This window comes from Tenrec ecaudatus, chromosome 13, assembly GCF_050624435.1.
Source record: "Tenrec ecaudatus isolate mTenEca1 chromosome 13, mTenEca1.hap1, whole genome shotgun sequence".
Taxonomy (NCBI): Eukaryota; Metazoa; Chordata; class Mammalia; order Afrosoricida; family Tenrecidae; genus Tenrec; species Tenrec ecaudatus.
In genome coordinates, this window is record NC_134542.1 from 109277643 (window position 1) to 109292427 (window position 14785).

Below are 14785 nucleotides of genomic sequence, written 5' to 3' on the forward strand. Positions count from 1 at the left end.
TCTAATCTAATGGTATGTTCCTTCAGTTTTGCTCCTCCTAGATATGAGATGGTAGTTAAAAGGTTATATTTTATATTTGAAAACAAGTCAAATAAAAGAAGAGATCTTATCAAGGTGCCTTTTTTATTATGAGCAAATAATCTACCTGGTGGTAACCCACATTTTTACGGTCTCAAAGTTGAGACCTGGACCAGCTCATAGTAACCTTATAGCCACCACAACAAAGGGCCCCGGGTTCTGCGGGGTCCTCACAATTGTCCCTAGGCTGGACTTCACTTGCACCCACTTGGTCGACCAACTCTTGAAGGGCTTCCTCTTTTCACTGACCTTCTTTCTGCTTCGCCTCGCATGGCGTCCCCCAGGGACTGCTCTTTCAGGTTAGCTTGTCCGAAAGATGTGCGACAAACTCTCATCACCCTCAAAAACATTTGCCTGTCCTTCTTACAACACAGATTCGTTGTCTGGACATCCATAGTGCTTCCAATATTTTTCATAAATATCAATTCATGTCCAGTCTTTTAAAATCATTGTCCGGCTTCCTCATTCAGATGGTGTAAAGAAAAGACTACTGCTAGATCGGGCATATCTTTTCCTCAGGGACATACTTTCCCCCATGGAAGCATTTTAAAGAGGCCGTATGCAGCATTTTGACTCACTTCAACATGTCCTCTGATTTCTTAACTGCCGCTTCCCTAAGCATACACCTCTGAAGGGATGAGTTTGCAGCTCCAGGTCTACATAACTAATGCTTTATAGTTAGACAATTGGTAGGATTTTGTTTCGGGCAGTAACTTATTTATGTAAGTGTCTCAATGGTACCCTCTGTGGTTGGTTTCTCTTAATTTTTACAAAATAATTGCATCTCTGCTCTGGTTTATTTCCATCTCTAAAGGTCTAAAGGTCTCATAGAAATATCTGTCTCTAAAAATGAGTTTGTTATCACTCATAAAATGGTGATATACAGAGTTAAGCCATGGATTGCTAACTGCACGGCAGCAGTTTAAGCCTACCAACTGCTCTGTGGGGAAAATATGGGGCTTTCTCCTCATGTCAAACTTTACAACCTTAGAAACCCAAAGGTTCTTTGTTTTTCTTTATCTTATAATGTCTCTATAAGTCAAAATTAACTCAAAAGAGATGAGATTGGAGATGAGATAGGGAAAATATAAAAATCATATGATTTAACTGATGTCTAACTAAAACCTGCTTCCTAAAATTCTAAATTTTTTCTTTCTTTAAATACAGTATCTTCATGGTGCTTTAGTAGAAACAATTTTTATTGAGTATCAAGGATAAGAAAAATTATCTGATAATTTTCTTGATATTCGTATTTGGAATCTTAAAAGCTTAGAAGCTTATTTGGGTAGCGTGATGAATTATGATAAGAAGGCATAGTAGAAAGGAAAATTGACAAATGATTTACTCATATTCATAGTTAATAATTTCTCTTTATGGGAATTAAGCTAATACATTCTGTATCTAGAATTTGTTCTTCTATATCATGCTATCATAATTTAATTGTGAGTTTGTTGTCTCTGATCTTGTCTTTGAATGTGTTTGTTTTCACATTTAGAGTCCATGGTGTCTAAAATAATAGACAATTAGAACATATTTATATAATTGAGTGAATATCTGGACTAATATTAAAACATTACTTTTTAAAAAGCATCTAGAAACTGAGATATCTTTTCTCAATAAAATGTGGAGTACTGAGACAGCAATGTTCCTAACTAACCTTAGAGTTTCATAGATGTGTTTAATTTGATCTCTTGCTATTTCTGCATCTGTTAGGAAGGATCTCTGCTGCCATAGTCGGGGGTGAGTTGGACTCATCGCCACGTCAGAGGTTCGAACTCACCGAGCCAATCGTTTAATGGGAGAAAGAGGAGACTTTCCATTCCTGTAATGATTTGCAGCCTAGGAAAGCCACAGGGGCAGTTCTGCTTTGTCTCCTAGCGTCACAACGGCTTATTGTGGACTTAATGGTGGTGGGAGTGCATGTTAAGGTAGCTTTGTCTGGCTTCCCACGTAAGCTATAAGTTAGAAATGATCCAGGAAAGTCACATCAATAATTGTTTTTCCATGCCAGCGGTTCGCAACCATTTGGGGGTCGAACGACCCTTTCTCAGTGGTCGCCTAAGACCATTGGAAAACACATATTTCTGATGGTTTTAAGAACCGAGACACTGCTCCTCTATCATCTCCAGGAAGGTCCGCCCACATGCAGATATGCCCACAGACGAGCACTCGGCGTGACGACTGTCACCCATGCAACGCAAAATTTCATTTATTTGTCATTAGAAATAAATATTTCACAATCTATAATTACATATTGTTTTGTGATTAATCACTATGCTTTAATGATGTTCAATTTGTAACAATGAAAATACATCCTGCTTATCAGATATTTACATGACGACTCACAACAGTAGTAATATGACCATTATGAAGTAGCAATGAAAATAATTTTATGGTTGGGGGGTCACCACAACATGAGGAACTGTATTAAAGGGTCACGGCATGAGGAAGGTTGAGAACCAATGGTTTATGCCATGATAGAAGAGCAATGATGTTAATTGCCTTCCTGGAAGTGGTGTAACAGTACATATATTCTCTTGGCCAGAACCCAGTCCTTTGGTGCCATGCTAATTAGAAAGGATATTGGGGAATATAGGCAAGCTAACTGCCCAAGAAGAAAAAAGTAAAATAGTACTTTTGTCTATCCTGCATAATAATAGATTAGGAAACCCTATGTTTCTCTGTAAATTATAAACTACCACTTGCTTTTATAGTAAATAGAATACAAAATTACAGTGGCAAAACAAATATTGATTCTGCTTCTGATGTTTACAGTTGGCTGAATCTATGGAGTGTAATTTATGAATTTTAATCATATAAATATTAATATCCTAAACCAAATGTTTTTAATAATTCCTATACATATTGCTATTTTGCTTCTTCTCTTATTCCTACTGATGCTTTATATCAGATACTATGATTATTGTAAAGCTCAGATTTTACCAAAAATTATACAATGGCATTTAATCTAAGGCTATAATACTGTTATCTTAATATCTGTTCATATTACCCTAGTGTAAAGTTTCATAACCATTATTGTAGCAAGTTTATTCAATGTAATGTGTCAGAGTTTGTAAATTTTTGTACACAGATGCTTTAAAAATTATTAAATTTGAAACAATTAACTAAATATCCTTTCCAACTTGTGACCTTATGTCTAAATAAATTAAGCCCTCAATGAAACAGAATGCTTTTTTGTATCAGACAGACATTGGCAATTAGCATGCTATTTTAAGTAATTTCCATGACACATTTCTATCCATAAGCATTGACCATTTTTGCAGCCTTTACAGAAAATAAACCGCAGGCTGAGAATTACAATAAAAATATAAGTCAAGAATTTACCAACTGATCTCTCTTCCTTGGTTTTTCTAATTCTTTTCAATTTCCAAACTTATCTTCCTACATTCCAAAAATTATAAATTCCCTCTTTTCTCATACTAAACCTCAAAAACGTTAACAGGGTTTCTATACCCCTTTCTGATCGTCTTTCCAAATTTTTGCCTCAGAAAAGTAGACAAACATACTTAAATGCTATCATGATTAGATCACTGCTAATACAGGCACATGTGTAAATTAAAAACACATTTCCCATGTTATATGGAATTTACTTTTGTCTCACATTCTGCTTTAATATCCCATCTTAGATATTTTGTCAGCTCATTATGTATACTATTTTAACTTTCTTTGGGATTGTTTAATGTAGCACAATAGCCACCTTATTTAAATATTTAAGAAAAAGAAAGATAAGATCATTATAAAATTATGTCATATTATTCATATACTAAAGAAAGCAACTTATTATTCTGACTCTGATTCCATTTGGACTCATTATAACCTATAGGACTGAGTGGAACTCCCCCTGTGAGTTTCTGACACCATCAATCTTTATGGGAACAAGAAGTCTCATCATTCTCCTGGTGATCTATTGGCTGATGAATTCAAACCACTGATTTTGTGGTTAACAGCCCACAGAAGGTGGAGCTGCATAGACACACACACACACACGTGTGCATGTAGAAATTCATGAACATTTTGAGGAAGGAAATTACACACACTCTTCACAATCCAACATTTTGCATATAGGCAAAGAGTGAAAAATCTACTCTCAAAGGGCCATTGGCCAAGCTCAGCAGTTAGGGAGGGAGAGTATTGGGCTGGATAGGCTGAGGGTCAATGGTGGGGCAGGCAAACTGTGGTGGGCTCCGCCCGTGTTGTCAGTGCCGCTGCTACAGAGGGTCAGGGACCTGGGTTCTCAACTCAGGCTCACAGTAGCTCTGGGAGCTGAGGCTTGACTTCGAGGATCAGAGCAGGGTGGGCTCAGGACTGGAGACAAATGAGGCAGCCATGGGCACAAGATAAAACAGGGAGGTGTGTGGCCTGCAAGATGGAGCAAACTGGAGGTGCCTGTTGCTGTTGGTGGGTATTAAGGACTGCCCTGTGACATAGGAGGAAGGGCTGGGGCACACTAAGCCCCAGGAGAAATAGGAGGCAACACCCAGGACAGGAGTAGGCACTGGGTGAGGTGAAGCCCGTGCCAGTGTGCTGGGGTGAGGAGGTGGAGAGGAGTCAGTGTAGGTTGCTGTGTCATCTGGTGTGGCTTCTGAGTTCAGAAATGGCTCTTGGGAGCTCAGGGAAGAGGAGCTCACAAGTTCTGGGGGAATAGGAGTGGCCATACTGTGAGATCAGCTGTCCCTTATCCAGGCAGTGCTCCTGGGAGAAGCCTTTGCAGGCCTGGAGGGATTCATGGGGACTGAGGAGAGTAAGGGGGCACAAAGAGATCCAGGAAACAAATTGGCATTTTGAAGAGAAAGACAGGGTTTTCTAGTCCAGCAAAGAATTACAGTCTCAGAGACTCATAGGGACCAATCTCCTCTTACCTTAGGGCCACTGTGAGTCAGCATGGACTGGATGTCAGCGAGTGGTACCGGGTGGACAAACCCACTTGGAGAGGGAGAGCTACCGTGTGCCCTCAAGGCGCACAGGGCCTGAAGATCGTGTAGAGGAGATTGTGCTGTAGGATATTCATGGACACAGTAGGGAGGGGTTGAAGGAAGAGAGCAAGTGGGAAAGTGGGAGAGGTGGAAGCTACTCCAGGCAGGATCCTCTTGTACACACTCCTCTTGTGTCTCATAGCAGGCTGGTCTGCAGGAGGGCAGCAGAAGGCAGCATCTCAGCAAGTTATGTGGAAATGCAATGACTGAATTTTTGCATAACAGCCTGGTCTTTGCAGCCTAACCGTGTTGTTAAGTGGAGAGTGGGAGTGTATTAAAATATGGTGTGAGTCAGCAAGTACAAAATTCATGAAACTGGAATTTGCTTTGTCTGAGATTACTTGCTTTGTATTCCAAATGTTTCCAATCTGCGAAGACACCAAAGAAATAATGAAAGCTATACTTTCCTAAAAAAAAGTTTGAGTGATGTGAACGATTAAATTCCTTCTAAATTTAATGTTCAAATTAGAGCTGTTAAGACATCAAAAGATACGTGTAACTCTGATTTTTATTTTATTTTTATTTTATTTTAAGTTCTAAGAAAAGATCAGTATATTACAGGACTCTTAGGACTTGTAAGGGACTACCTTGAATTCAGAGAAAAACATCATGCCGATAAAATTGTAATAGTAATCACGTGGATCCCTTAAACTTTTACTACAGGCCATCGGTCCTTCCCGCCATCTTTGGAAAACGTTGACTTCTCTTCAGGATCTTCCCTTCCACCTTTTCTGTACCCTCTTGGCATTTTCTAGACCTCCACTCTGGTAACCCTAACCCCGGCTACTCTATTCTCATATTTTCCCCATCAGAATATTTCATATAAACCATGTTTTATAATCGTGTGTTATTCAAGAATTTTTACTTCTTTTAAAATGTATCATTTACTTCTTATATTTCACAGCTTTGTTTTCTTTATCCATCCATCGCATTTCCCATAATGACACTATGACTTAGAAGAAACTGAAGAATAATTGAAGCACGTTTTAATGTCTCAGCCTATTCTCCAGAATCAGTGCCTGCTCACCCGCATGCTGCCTTAGAGTCAATTCTGACTCCCAGCAATCCCATAAAAACTTTCAAAATCTACAAATCCTTAGGGATGCGCATAGTCTTACATTTCCGCTAAGGAGCGGGTAGTGGGCTTGAGCCACTGACCTTGTGTTTAGCAGCCAGGGTAAACAATATATAGGCTTGTCTTGCAGGGCAGCGTTCCTGTAGATTCACTGTTCCTAAAAATATCATTCTGATCCAAGATATGAGATGATGTTCATATTAAAATCCTGTGGAGATCCAGTAAATTTCAGAATTTCCAGGCTCATTTTTATGATTACCTCAAGATGAAGAATTTTCCTTTCTACTAAAAACCGCTTTTCAAAACATGTGTTTTGATCATCTACTTAAAAACCCTAAACCTGCTAATTCACAAACCTGATTCTTAAACAGAACAGTTCAAGTAGTGACACCCTGCTCAGGCATTCATGTGGGTGTTTACATGAATCAGGTGATATTACACAAAGATAAGGGTGGGTGTAGGAGGGAACATTTGCAATTATCAGTTATTTTAGATTACTGATTGTCAAGAAATGCTTGCATCGATGATGTCTCACAGTGAAGATCGAGAAATCTAAGGGAATTATATCTTTCATTTATTAAAATTTGATTACGTTACATGAAATACCTTGATTCTCTTACATGAAAATAGAAAAACACTGATCTAATAATAAATTCTATATTATTAATATTTGTCCACTATACTATCTGAGGTCACTCTGTTTTAAAATCTAATTTATTTCTAAAAGTTACAATACTTCTGTACATAGGAAATAGGATATTTTAATATTTTAAAGAAACCACACCCTATTTCCAGGGCACAGTAATAACTCTATTTACTCTTTCTTCCAAGTTTTCTCTCTCAGTGTATGTTCCTTTGACCCATCCCATAGGTCATCAACAGTGAGGGTACCTGATAGAGGGACTGGGAATGAAGATGGGCAAGAGATGTGGAGAATGGAGACAAGACAGGAGTCTGATCAAGTCTCATTTATTGAGCTGAGAGCAGAGGCTTAAATAGCCAGCGAGGCACGGGCATCGTTACGTCATATGGAAATAAGGTATAGCTGGGGTAGCCAATAGTCATGTACCTGCTAAATGGCGGGCGATTGAGCTCAAACCGGCCCGCATGCTAATGAGGCATACCGGGCGCCTGGCAGAAGTGCCGCCAGGTGTGTGTGCTGACCAATGAGGGTAGCGGCTGCTAGCAATTGAGCACCAGTCCTAGCAAAGGTTAACTAACTAGTGACCGCAGGGGAAACAAGGGCAGGAAGACCACTAGGCACAATTTATATGACAGAAAACCGAGAGTAAATTCATGAAGGTTGTATATGGCTTTTGATCCAGGGCTGAGGGACATGCAGTTCCCTACATTCCTTCATAGTCATTACCGCTTTATTTCTTTCATTTTCTGGCACATATTTTTCACCAAGGTCCTCTTGATTGTGGTAGCAAGGAAAAATGATTAATCAATATGGCACTTCATGCAAAAATAAGACTGCAGATCTTTTTTGCATTGAATTTAAACAGCATAATGAGTCTGAAGAGTGAGACTTATGCGACCATTCTAGGTTTCTATATACCAGTATGATATGAGTGTAATAGACTATACTTAACTAAATTTGTGTTTAGTGTTCAGCCTTACTTGTTAGACCCATTCTGTACTCTGAAGTGGTGGCATTATCTTAAAAATTAAAGCATGCTGTTTTAAACATTTATTTCCTTTGGACTTTTAGATGATTCAGGTTTTAAGATAAAAATTACAAATATTTAATCCTCTGACATTATTTTGTGTTGCTCTATTCTTCGTTTGTCATCCTGCCAACATATTGGTAGATTCCTATTGCAACCCAAACTACAAGTATACTTGATAATATATTGGCAGCTAAATGCTTACTCTTTATTAAAAAATAAAACTTAGTAATGGTACTCTAAGGTACTGCTGTTTTTCTTGTTTTCTCTGAAGCCCATCTGTAGGCAACTGGACATCCCCTTACTAAAGGGTCTCAGGGAGGAGATGAGCCTGTCAGGGTGCAGTATAGCACCGATAAAAGATACAACTTTCCTACAGTTCTTTAATGCTTCTTCCCCCCTCCCACCCCAATTATCATAATCCCAATTCTACCTTACAAACCTAGCTAGACCAGAGCACGTACACTGGTGCAGAAAAGAACTGGGAACACAGGGAATCCAGGAAAGACAAACCCCTCAGGACCAATAATGAGTGTAGTGATACCAGGAGGAGAAGGGAAAGGTGAGGTAGAAAGGGGTTCTGATCAAAATGATCTACATATAGTCCCCTCCCTAGGGGATGGACAACAGAAACATGGGTGAAGGGAGACATCAGACAGTGTAAGACATGAAAAAATAATAATAATTTATAAATTTTCAAGGGTTCATGAGGAAGGGAGGAACAAAATTTTGAGCTGATACCAAGGGCTCAAGTAGAAAGAAAATTTTTGAAAATAATGATGACAACAATTGTACAAATGTGGTTGACACAATGGATGGATGGATGGATTGTGATAAGAGCTGTATAAGTCCCCAATAAAATGATTTAATTTTTAAAAATGTTCATGGCAAAGTTGAAAAACAGAGTTTGACTATTCTTGATGTTTTAGATATTATAATTATTTCTTAAACTTTTAATACATTTCAAGATACAAACTGAATACAAAGGAAAATATCTGACTTAAAAATATAGCGTGGGTAAAAGGCAGTAAACAATTCTGACATAATAAGATATTCAGAAAAGAATGTCCTTATGAGTTTAAACGTGAAACAATACAGGCAATTTATACAAATATCCTGATGTTTGATATAAGGAAATATATATGTTCGTTTTTAACATGGTAGAGATTTATTATTCTAAAATTAATAATGCCGAATGCTTGAGTTGGACTGTTTTATGCTTATGTGACCCTGTAAACATAAAGGAGAAGGAAGCTATATTGTTCCTGCCTCTAGATTTTCCTAATTCCAAAACACTAAAGAAGTTTTTAAAGTGAAAAGAATCAGATAAATCAGGAGTACTAGATGAGACACAGAAGTAGCAATTAGGTAAATACTAGAGGGAAAATGTGGCCCTTGAATGGAAACTGAGTTCAGTACTAGTAATCAGAAAAATTGAGAATTGGTCCAATTTGTACCTTCAAGGATTAATCTCAGAAGAAGAGATGGAATAAATAATTTAAATGAAAGTGTTGGTGCAGAATATTGAAAGTTCCACCAACTGCCAAAAGAGCAAACAAGTCTGTCTTGGAAGTCCATCCAGAACACTCCTTAGACCAGACAGACTTCGTCTCGTGTAATTTATACATGGCATCAAGAGAGACCAGTGCCCGGGAAAGAAGACCATTCATGGTGAAGTAGAGAGGGAACTCAAAAGAGGAAGGTCTTGGTCAAGATGTGTTGACACCATGGTTGCCATCGTTGGTTCCAACATAAACCACGTGTGAGCACGGGGTCAGACTGCATGGTGCTTTCTTCTGTTATACACAGACTCGCTGTGCGTCGGGACTGACTCAAGAATAGCTAACGAAAAGTATGTCTTTGAAAATATCAAGTCTTAGGAGTTGGTAGCTAAAGATACTTGTTGAGGTAGGGATAAAAGGAAGGTTGATAAGCTGAGATATATTGGTTGAGAACAATTTTAATTATTTCCTACGCACCCTGGCAGAAATTCAAATGAATTCTCTATGAAGGATAAGACAGATGTATGGTCAGGGAGTGTTCCCTCGCCCAGCGAGTGAACAAGGTGAAACCTGGAAAAATAAGTGAACTTCATAGTGAACACTAGGACCTAATGTCCCTCACGCATGTCCACTCTTGTATTTTCAGAAGAAAATTAGTAACTAGGACTTGAGCTTTCTGCGAAGAGAATGGCAAAGGAATCCCCAGGGATCTAGTAAGCTCAGGAACGAATGTAAAGCTACTGATAATTAGTTGTCAAACAGGGAGGTGCTTAGTCACAGAATTATTTAATAAAGTCTTCTTAATGAAATTTTGCTTCCTTCACCTTTGATATCCATTATGTCATCACACAGCTCATTGGGTCTTCTTTCACGAGTGTTTAATAAGGCAAATTTATTCTTGATATGCCACAAAATTCAAGAGGGATATACTCAAGGTCCTATTTTGGCTTTCAGCAAAAAGTCATTGAAAACACAGGAAAGAAAGAAAAGACCAGAGTGGATGTCATAGGAGACGCCAAAAATGTTTCTTACTCTCAGATAGTTAAGCCAAATGGAAGAACTGATGAAGTAAGGAGCTGAACAGAATATTTCAAAGGGCATTTCCAGTAGGGAAGCAAGGTATTACAATGAAATAGGCAATGACTTGCAGGTAGAAACCCCACAGGGAAGAACGCCATCAACTTATCTTAAGCCAAAAGACCTGAAGAAAACGTCGTCTGGAAGAAGCATCAAAAGCAGATGGAAGGTATACAGAGAAGCATAGCAACAAAAAGAACTGGTTGACATTGAACCATTTCAAGAGTAACATTTGATCAAGAACTGATGGTACTAAAGCAAGCTGTCTAAGTTTTGGCATTAGCTAAAAACAAGGTTTTAGGAATTGACACAATACTAACTAGTATGTTGCAATAGGCTGATGAAGCACTGGAAGCACTCACTTGTCTGTGTCAGGAAATTTGGAAAACAGGTACCATGCCAATTGACTAGAAGAGATCCATATCTGGACCCATTACAACACAAGGTGACCCAACAGAATGGAAAAATCTGTTTATCACTATCAGTAATAATATCACATCTGAGTAAATGTTTGCTGAAGATCATTTGACAGGAGTTATAGCAGTTGATGAACACGGAGCCTTCAGAAATTCAGAACAGATTCAGAAGAGGACAAGAAACAAGGGATAGCATTGCTGACATAAGATGGAGTTTGACTAAAAGCAGAGCTACTATGGAAAAAAAAAGCTTATTTGTGTTTAATTGACTATACTAAGGCATTGAAATGTGTCAATCAAAGCATCCTATGGATAATATAGCTTCGTTTTGCTCATGTGTAACATGTGCATGGATCAAGGAGCAGGCATTCAAAAATAACAAGGGAATAAATGTTTTAAAATCCAAAAAGGTGTACATTAGAGCTCCAACCTGATTCATTCTGCATGCTAATAAAGTAATTCAAGAAGTTGGAAGAGAAGGAACAAGGCATCAAGAGTGGAGGAAGACTTAATAACAACCTCTGGTATACAGATGACAAAATCTTCCTTGCTGAAAGTGAGGAGGACTTGAAACATTTGCTGATGAAAGTCAAGGATTTCAGCATTAAGCAGGAGTATTTATCAATGTAAAGAAAACTAAAATCCTTACACTAGGACCAACATATAACATTATGGTAAACATTGAAATTGTCAATGACTTCATCTTACTTAGATCCACAGTGAATGACAGAAGCAACAATCAAGACTTCACAGTATGTATTGTAGTGGGTGTGTCTGCTGTACAACATCTGTTTAAAGTGTTGAAGACCAAGGACTCTGAGGACTAAGCTGTGGCTGACCCAGACCTTGGTTTTCAATCACATCCTATAAATGTGAAGATGTAACAATGAAGAAAAAAGACCACAGAGGAACTGGTGCATGTGGATCAGGGTGCTGGTGAAGGATACTGAACATACTGTGGACTGCCCAAAGAAGAAGCAAATCTGTTTTGAGAGAAGTTTGACCAAAATGCTCCTTTACAGTAGGGAAAGCAAGACTTCATTGCAAGTATTTTGGGCATGTTGTCAGGAAAGATCCCTGCCTTGAAAAATAGAGTAGACGAGCAGAAGACCCACGCGAGGAGCTCCATAGACACAGAGGCAACAACAATGGGCTCAAATAGAGCAGCCCTGGCGAGGATGGCATGGGACGGGGCAGTGTTTCACTCTGTTGTCTGTAGGGACACTATGAGTTGGAACGAACTAAATTGTACAAAACAATAGCATAATGAGACCCGATGCTGATACGTCTTGTCAGTAGGCTCATGCTTTTATGACAACGTTTTAGATTTCTTCACTGTTGAATATGAACAAAGCAACCAATAGTATCTGTTGGAGGGAAGCTTCTCAATTTGGAAAGCTTAGAGACAAACCAGAATAGAAAGAAACAACTTGGAGGAAACAGACTATGGATGGATAAGAACATTTGAGAAACAAAAAATGTGGGATAACTTTAGAGAAACAATACTTGCCATTATGAAACAATATTAGAGTCATATTAAAAAACCAGAAATTTTAGGAAACAAAAAGGAATGAAAATTATGATATGACTAAAAATTTATAATAGGAGTAAGAATAAATTTATACTAATCTTCAAAAATAAACAAGCGGCCATCTAGCTGAGAAGCATCAAAGCCCACATGAAAGAAGCACACCAGCCTGTCTGGCCACAAGGTATAGAAGGGATCAGTTATCAGACATCAAAGAACTAAAAATCCTATCAATGGGTGCCCACCTCCTTGATGTGATGAATGAAGACAAATGTATGCATAAGCAAATGTGGTGAAGAAAGCTGATGCTGCCCGGCTATCAAAAGATATAGCATCTGGGGTCTTCAAGGCTCGAAGATAAACAAGTGACCATCTAGTTCCGAAGCAACAAAGACCACATGGAAGAAACAAACCAGCCTGTGTGACCACAAGTTGTCAAAGGGTTCAGGAATCAAGCATCAAGGAGCAAAAAATCATATCATTGTAAATGTGGGTGGATGTAGAGTGGAGACTCAAAGCCCACTGGTAGCCAACCGGACACCCCTTTACTGAAGGGTTGTGGGGAGGAGATGAGCCAGTCAGGGTGCAGGGTAGCAATGATGAAACATATAACTTTCCTCTAGGTCTTAAATGCTTCCTCCCCCCCACCCCCCAACCCATCATGATCCAAATTTTACCTTACAAAGCTGGCTAGACCAGAGGATGTACAATGGTACAAATAGCAACTGGAAACACAGGGAACCCAGAACAGATGACTCCTTCAGGACCAGTGGTGAGAGTGGTGGTGCGTGGAGGGTGGAGAGAATGTGGGGTAGAAAGGGATAACTGATTACAAGAATCTACATATAGCTCCCCTCTGGGGGAGGGACAGCAGAGAGGAAGGCGGGGGTGAGAAGTCAGACAGTGTAACATATGACAAAATAATAATTTATGAATGATGAAGGGTTCATGAGGTAGGGGGCAGTGGGGAGGGAGGGGGGAAATAAGCAGCAGATATTAAGGGCTCAAGTAGAAGGCAAATATTTTGAGAAAGATGATGGCAACAAATGTACATATGTTCTTAACACAATGGATGGATGGATGAGTTGTAAAAATTGTACGAGCCCCTGATAAAATGATTTAAAAAAATTATAGTAGTCTTCATGCAGTAGAGAAAATTTAGCTAAAGGGTGTAAAGAAAAAATGGGGGTGTCAATCTAGAATTTCCAATATCTGGATCTGTAAGTGATTCAGAAGCTACAGGAAAAAAAGGTGGGGGGAGGATTAAAAGGAATAATTTAAAGATTTCACTGAAATGGAGGGGAATAGTTACATTAAGAGACATGAATTAAGATAGAAGCAAATCACATCATGTCATCACGAATTTAACAATGTTGGAGATAAAGAAAATATCTTTTATCAGCAAGGGTTTCTTTAGTCACAGTGATTTTTTAAATCATTTTATTAGGGGTTCATATAACTCCTAGCACAATCCATACATACATCAATTGTGTAAAGCACATTTGTACATTCATTGTCCTCATCATTCTCAAAACATTTACTCTCCACTTAAGCCCCTGGCATCAGCTCCTCATTTTTCCACTCCCTCCCCACTCCCTCCTCCCTCATGAACCCTTAATAATTTATAAATTAGTATTTTGTTATATCTTGCATCGTCTGACATCTCTCCTCATCTACTTTTCTGTTGTCAATCCCCCAGGGAGAAGGTTATATGTAGACCCTTGTAATCGGTTCCCCCTTTCCACCCAACCTTCTCTCTACCCTCCAGGTATCGCCACTCGCCCCACTGGTCCTGAAGAGATCAACCGCCCTGGATTCCCTGGATTTCCAATTACTATCTGTGCCAGTGTCCATCCTCTGGTCTAGCCAGACTTGTAGGGTTTTACTGGAACCTCTTTTCGTGTGATGGCCTATTTAAGAGAACAAGCTGTGGCTGTGAAATTTTGTTTCCTGCTTGGGAACATGCCAAAGAAACAGTTATAATGATGAACACAGTTTTCAAGGACAGGGCTATCGGATAAACTCAAGTGTACGAGTGGTTTTCTAATTTCAAAAATAGATGAAATGTCGATAAATGACAAACCTCATTCTGGACATCCATTAACTCCCCAAATGGATGAAAATGTCCACTCATAGTGCATTTGGAGTTCATTTCACCAGATCAGACTATTAATCAAGCTTTCTATTTAGAGTTTCTGAAAATATTTCATAACAGTGTGTGACAAAAAAGGCCTGATTTGTGGCAGACAGGTGACTAATTTTGCCACCATGACAACATACCTGTTCACGCAGCCATCTCAGTGCACCAGATTTGGGGGGAAAGCGTCATGCCTTTCTTGTCCTAGGCACCTTGCTCACCTGATCTCACTCTGTGGGATTTCTTTTTATTTCCATGAATGAAGAGGGACATGCAAGGACAGTGATTTGATGAGAAAATGAAGGATT

The 14785-nt window shown here is 38.9% G+C and overlaps 1 protein-coding gene across 1 annotated transcript in view; it reads left to right on the plus strand.

Annotated features, from left to right (window-relative positions):
- LRP1B (LDL receptor related protein 1B) overlaps positions 1 to 14785 on the plus strand; it is a 1653255-nt gene that overhangs the window by 474936 nt on the left and 1163534 nt on the right. The gene's annotated exons all lie outside the window — the stretch shown is intronic.